The following is a 7,500-nucleotide window of genomic DNA, read 5'->3' as shown; positions in this document are numbered from 1 at the left end:
TTCAATTTATTACAAAATTAAGTCTCTGCGCACTGTACATACTAGCATTAGTGACCTATAATACAAAAATGGCAATGTGAATTAAAGTCTGGCAGCTTGACAACTGTCCTACATGCGGCACATTACGCTGAGGTGTGGTATTTCAGCATCTGATGGAGAGCTTCACGCAAGAAGCAGCAGAAGATATTATAAACAAGGTAAATATATCATACTTATACAAAAAAAAATCAATAACAATAATACTCATAATTCTTTATATTATCCCAAATTCAGTAAAGTGAATTTTAACTCGTTTCTTCTCATGAGGAGCGTATTGGCAGTCTATGATTCTAGGAATGTTCGATATTCAGAAATAAATTCCTACTTAAGCCCAAAAGTTACATGAACACAGCAGCTAAAATTATATTTATGGTCAATGTTTTTGAGAAAATCAAGCTTAATTTTTAAAAAGTAATACTTATAACCATCATTATTAATCCAATTTAAAAATGAAAAATTAATTCAATGTTCACTCCTAGAGGTTCAAGCTATTTGGGTGAGAGATAAAATGGACTAAAGTCTTCACTCTTACACACAATTTCTAATCTTATTTATCTTTACAGAGCATGCACATTATACTTTCCTAGCATGATATTCAACAATATAATCATGTGATATAATGTTCACCCCTTTAATCATTTCACTTACTTACTTTCCCACCTAAAAAAAATCAAATATCTTTTCCAATGTCATTAAATAGAATCACTGCTCTTCTACAATATTCTCTCCAACACCAGTACATACATAATTGCTTCTTCAATTCTTATTATGAAATACATTACTATTTCGTAGGACAGAAAACAACCTATTTTATCCCCAGTGTGTAAAGAATTCTATTAAAAACTTGCTAATCATTACCTTCTTGCAAAAGAAAGTTCAATAAACAGTCTAACCTCTTTCAACATCATTTATCTGGTAAAGAAGGACAATCACAAAGTTAGAAAAAAAAAATTATGAGGTTAACATCATGGACAGTGGTTGTTAGGCAATACAGTAAATATACCACTGACCACCAGACTTTAGTATGAGACAATGAATTCAAGTGAAATATCATTAGCAGTAATCCTTGGACAGACTTCATGTGTATCCTTAGTTCTGCATATGACAGGACCTCTAAAATAAACCATTTAACCTTAGACTAATTTGTGCTACTGGCAGTCACTAAATAATTTCATTAACACACGGATATCAGAGATGTACATTTGCACTGCATGTTGGGTCATTCTCATCTGATGATTTTTAAACCTATCACAAAATGGATGATGGAGAACTTACTGCAAAATATTATCATATCACAAATTTATGAGAGATATTTGCAAGTTCAGAACAAAATTGGGAAACTGTAAAATGCATAAAACTAATATTTTAGCTGGGACAAGGTGGTACAAAGACCCAGATATTTATTAGCCACTGTTACATTATGATCACATTCTTTAAAAGAAAAAAGGAGTATGAAATAATGCAAAATAAAGAGTGCTTTTCTCCTTCTGATACTCCCCCTAATGCAATTAAAACAAATAATAATAAATCATAATTATGCTACCCATCTCAATTTTGGACAGAATAGATTTCTTTATAATAATTATCAAGAACACAAACTATACACAAAGTACCACAAACTTTTCATGAAATTATTCTTATGCAATTTTTTTTCTCATATTTTGCCATAAGATATTGTGTTTCAAACTTTCCTCTATAGTAATGACTGATGCAACACACAATAACCCTTTCCAAAATTGAAAAATGTTATTTACAAATATTAAAATGATGTTTATATTTTAAACATCTCACCACAGTGCAGTATTGTTCACTTATATCATTTAGTGACATTTATCATGTACAAAAGACCTTGAGAAACAAATATTTGTTTCATATACAAAAGCATACAACTCAACCTTGTGCAATTATACTTGAGATGCATTCAATAACATCATTTATTTACCTACTATTGACTCATAACTGAACTGATACATTTCTCAAACTGAATGCAGAAAATAAAAGATATATAATACAGGTGATCTAAAATATAAACTTAAAATGATACAAGCCTTTTGGGAAACCCTTATCTCTATTAAAAGATAATAAAACACATTTTTTTCAATATTCACAGATTGCCAGGTTGAAAAAAGTACAGCAGAAAAAAAATTATCTACAACTATGGAATTAAAATGTCTTACACCTACAACAAATGCCAGCAAATTACAGCATATAATGACAACCTAAATGTAATCTGTAGAATGCCAGAATACATATTCTAACAGAATTTTGGGCTGATGCAATAACAAATCCTAAAATATGTGCTACTCAAAAAAAAAGGGTGGAGAAAATATCTTACAAGAAAAAATGTAGAGAAAAAACACTGTACAAACAATTCAACTGCATGACAGTGACATGAGCAGCTATAAGGAGAAGAGTGAAGCCATTATTAGAGGCATGGCACATCTGTCATGTAACAAAAAAAAGTTTACCTAAGGGAACGGATAATCCAGAATAGCTGATCTTGTCACGTTTTTGTACCTTGAAACCTGTAGCTTGCATATCTACAGTCAATATGGCCACTCCACCTCTCAGACAGCACTTGAGCTAGATCTCTTTTAATGCAGAGCCATTGTAGGCAGCAACCAGCACCTTTTCCTTTGTCATACCTGGTCATTTATGAATTACACATTTTATACACATATATATTATCATTACTGCTCCAGTCAGTATAACATGCAGCACCTCTTTGAAACTGTTCAGTATGCTAGATTACCAAATATAAATGATAGATGTCCAGATATGACAATGGTACCTCAACCTTTTTTAATCCTATACCTGGGTTACTTAACATATAAATTTCAATGACTTATCTGGCATAGTTTTGTCAAAATTCACATCAATTAACTTACTCTTCTAGGACACAAATTCTCAAATGATGACTGAAATTATACAAATGGCCACAACTACCGCTATATCAAATATTATATACATATAAGAAAAAAACATAAGCATATAGCTATAGACATATAACAAAAAAACTTATAAAAGAGAATATTGCATGAAAATTGCTATAAATTCACTTTACCAGTAAATATACAACACTAATCTTTTGCAGAAGCTATCTCCTAACACATCACACATACAGTTTGTAAATTTGTAATGCTCCAGGAAGGTTTGCAACAGATTCCTTATCATGCTATCATCATGCAAGGTATACTGCCTGTGAATCTGTTTTCTGACATTTTTATTTGGTGTTCCTTTCTTTGGAATCTCAATAACATCAAAGAAAATCAATGAATTTCTAAAGGTGAAACAAAGATCTTCCACAAAATGCTAATGCACTCTAATACATTTGCAGAACTTTTTTTTCTTCTTTTTCTTAAATAAAACTGCTATCTATGGTGCAATACATCCCAGATCATTACCATAGCAAACAGAGCAGCAGATTCTAGCAAACTTTCTAGAACAAGTAAAAAATATTCATGGAATATATCCCTGATCACTGCTTCTTTAGTTAATATGCATGTAGAACCAGATAAAGGATGTGACGTGATGCAACATATTACTGAAATCCGTAACTTTGTGAAAGAGTAACCTCCAGTAAGGTAAACCAGTTCCTTATCCAAACAACTTCAGGTAATTTGTTCTACACTTTACATTTTTGCTATACAAGGGAGGAATTCATAATGAGAGGAGAAAAAGACTGCGTTTCACATAGTGTTTTTTGAGTTCGAGGTGTGTGCATGTATGTGCATTCATGAGAGTGGATACAGCATGAGGATGGAAATGAGTGAGCATAAGTGGGTGTGAGAAGGTATGAGTATATGACCACATGCATGTAAGTGCATGCATGCATATGTGTGTATGCATCTGCATGTGTATTTGGATGCAAATATGTGGGTTATGTGTTTTTGTCTTATTCTTAATCTTTTGCTCATGTTCACTTGTTTATAATCATTCAGAGTTCATGATTATCAATCCTTTGTAAAACAAATTTTGATTTATCTAGTTATTTTTACTCTTAGCTGAAAACAAGTCCTACTGGACGGAAAATTAATGCAATTAACTTTTCTCCAAGTACAGAATAATTCCTGCTCTGTTCTTCTTTCTGTATTGACATAAACATAAGAAGAATACAATTATCATTTTTTTCATTTTAATTTTTACTAGCTCCATATCTAATGTTATGCAAATGAGTTCCTCCATGTTTGAAGTAAAATGTGATAATCCCCACCATCATACATTCATTAACCCATTGCCGACAGGCCCGGCGAGAAGTGGCAACCCCCTACGCTGGGCCTAAGTAATATCACCTCAGGGACATCACACAGGTGTGACACCCCGTCGTCATTGGGTTAATACTTGAATAACAAAACTAAATTGACTGTGTGAACTGTCAACTGACATTATATTAATAATAATATTCAGAAGATGGGGATGAAGAGGAACAAATTCATTCAAACATCTCTAAATATCATTTGCAAACATTTGTGGAAATGGTTTTAGCTGACATCACATTGCTAATTACTAAAAAGAAATCATTTAAAAAATAGACCAAACATATGTACATGACGTACATCTGATTAGAAAATGATGGAAGAACAGAAAGGCCTAAGAATGATAAGCAAGGGTGTAATAAAAAAGGCAAAGCAAATTAAATGAAAATTATATCTTAAGACAGGAATGCATGACTAACCCTCCACCATGTACTTAGGTTCAATATTCTTTTTATATATTGGTATATGCATGGATCAAATGTAGGTTGATAATATGGATCTTCAGGACCTGTGCTATTTTATATGTACAGTGGATAAAAGATTTTCTGATATACAAACCAAATTTTTAAGAGGCAATTTGTTTTTTGTATAATCTTTGTTTTTTTTCTTATGTATTACAATATCTAGTAGAAACTGATATATCAATTCCTTACTTAGACAAAAAAAATGTGGGACCTGGCCAGAGTATTGTAATTATTGCATATGGATGACATCTTTGATATATGGGAACTCAATATATTTCTAATTATAATGATCATTATTGCACCATTTGAAAAATGTACAAAATGCAATGTAAAGCCTCATAACCAAATGAAGGAACCACTGGTCGATCCTTACTCCCTATTTCAAAGTACTTTATGTAAACAGTAAAATGCTTAATGAATACTTCATTACAGAATAAATAGTCAGGTCAACTGACCAAAACATATATTGACAAATTATTTTTTTGTGGATGGCTGACATAAAAACTTTTGAAAGTAAGTCTGCAGAACATACACACAGATCCCAGTGAACACACAAACACAGACAGACAGACAATTTCATAGACGGATAACAGACAGGTAAGCAAATAGATAGATAGACAGACATATACATGCATGCACATACTCCCACATGCAAGTATAATCATACACATAACACACACACAAGTATTCTTATGAAAACTTACTTGTACATAGGAAATGCTCACCAGATGTTCATTATACAATGAATTTTGATGGTTTATAATTTGAGAAAAAGCCTTAACCTAAACCCTGATTCTTTTTTTCATCTCTATTACTGATATATAAGGTATTCTGTGTTGTTGCTGATGTCCATGACTTCATGAAACAATTGATAAATGAACAAGATGTATACAAGAAATTGAATGGCTTTCTGGTTACTCAGAACAAAGGTGAATCCCAATGGATAAACTTTAAATTGGATATCATTCCACATGAGAATATTGACATGAGCTTTATCATAACACAACATCAAACTATATAGAAAAATCAGGCTGGACAATTTTTTTTCTTTCGTTTCTACTGTATCAAATCATACAATTTACAATACAATTTCACAGGCAAAAAATAATGCAAAATCATCAAAATTTAAAGCATTTATCTTTTATTTATCAATTTAATGTCCATATGAGTTTACTACCATCATAACAATCACTGGTGCTCTGATAAAAGCAGCATGCATGTCTAATAATATAATATAACATAATATACAATGAATTGGCAAAGAAAGCAATAACTAAAAAAAAAAATGAATTGTCTATGGTCGCATTTACTAGAGAAATTATAAGATGACATATTACATGACAGCTATTGCCCATTTTGGAAAGGGAGAATGAAAAGTTGTTATGCATCAAGAGAGGAAGATTTTCTTCATTTTGTGCATTTAGGCTTAACCCTGCATCAGCAATCAAAACTAAGCCAGCAAGGATACTAAGTAATCTGTAATAAGCCTTTCATGTTTTATATGAATTATATCACACTATTTCATTAGAGTTATTGATAATTACTTTAGCTTATAAACCTCAACCTGTGATAGCTAAGATGACAAAGGAAAGAACATGTAATACATAGCCGTTATCTCCATGTATCCAACAAAGAAAGCAGTAAGGAAAATGATCCAAGAAATATAAACAAATAAAATAAATAAAAAAAAAGAAAGAAAATGGAAGTCATTAGATATGATAGGGCATATAATCTTCATTACCTTATTTTACACACGAGTTACTGTAACAAAATAATCTTCCAAGAGAAAAAAAATACATACAACTGATTTCCCTTTCTTATTTACAAAGTACTGAGATCTTCTGCACATAGCATCCTAACCTACATTTGAGACCCAGAATCCAAATCTAGGCACAACAGACAGTTGCAGTGGCATTTTCCTTTCTTTTCTTTTCCTTTTTTTTGTTTAAGGAACAGACAAAATATGGCTTGAAATAAATATAACATAGCTTGAAATAACTATTCAGAAAATTTCTATCAATATTCATTATGACCACTGTCAGCTACTTTTCCCTGACTGCCCATAGGTGTTAAATATTTTGATCTGGATGTCTCTCGTCCTTAATTAAGAATGGCCAAATACTCTGGATGGTACCAATATACAAGAGAAACCCTTATGCATTACGAAATCAATTCACGCCATTATCCTACAGGCATATTGCATGCACACACATCCAAATGAACATCACCATCCACATACACATACACTTACACTTACACTTACACTTACACTTACACTTGCACCCACACCCACACCCACACCCACACCCACACCCACACCCACACCCACACCAACACCCACACCCACAACCACACCCGCACATGCACATGCACATACACACACACATAAAATATCTACACACATTCAAGCAATATACATAAACATACATTAAACATTGCACACCTGTTTTGTTTTTTTGTTTTTTTTGGTTCCATTTTGTTTGGTTTTATGTTTTAATGGCAATACTCCTTTTAAAGTTAACAGGGACAACACAGTCAACACACTGCAATGAACATTACTACACACCCTATTGTAGCCAAAGTTGAGGATATCTAATTCATTCCTATAGATCTATTTTTTTCTCTATCTCTTTTTTTTTTAATGTGGGTGGAAGCCTATATCATTTCCATCTGAAGAATGAATGTGACATTTCTGAATGCCTGCTAAGTATTAAACAAAAAAGAAAGTGCATTTGGACACA

The 7,500-nt window shown here is 32.2% G+C and overlaps 1 protein-coding gene across 3 annotated transcripts in view; it reads right to left on the bottom strand.

Moving 5' to 3' along the window:
- The window catches only part of LOC122247997 (lysine-specific demethylase 7B), a 29,815-nt gene that overhangs the window by 3 nt on the left and 22,312 nt on the right, over positions 1 to 7,500 (bottom strand). For all 3 annotated transcript variants that reach the window (XM_086531491.1, XM_043007736.2, XM_086531492.1), the window contains one exon: positions 1 to 7,500. This exon is cut by the window's left edge and continues 3 nt beyond it; it is cut by the window's right edge and continues 1,749 nt beyond it. The gene's annotated coding sequence lies outside the window, so the exon portion shown is untranslated.

The sequence above is a fragment of the Penaeus japonicus genome, unplaced genomic scaffold, assembly GCF_977035675.1.
Source record: "Penaeus japonicus unplaced genomic scaffold, GWHDUDI00000001_assembly GWHDUDI00000035, whole genome shotgun sequence".
NCBI lineage: Eukaryota > Metazoa > Arthropoda > Malacostraca > Decapoda > Penaeidae > Penaeus > Penaeus japonicus.
The sequence above is the reverse complement of the archived record's forward strand: the minus strand, read 5'-3'. Positions and strand labels throughout refer to the sequence as shown.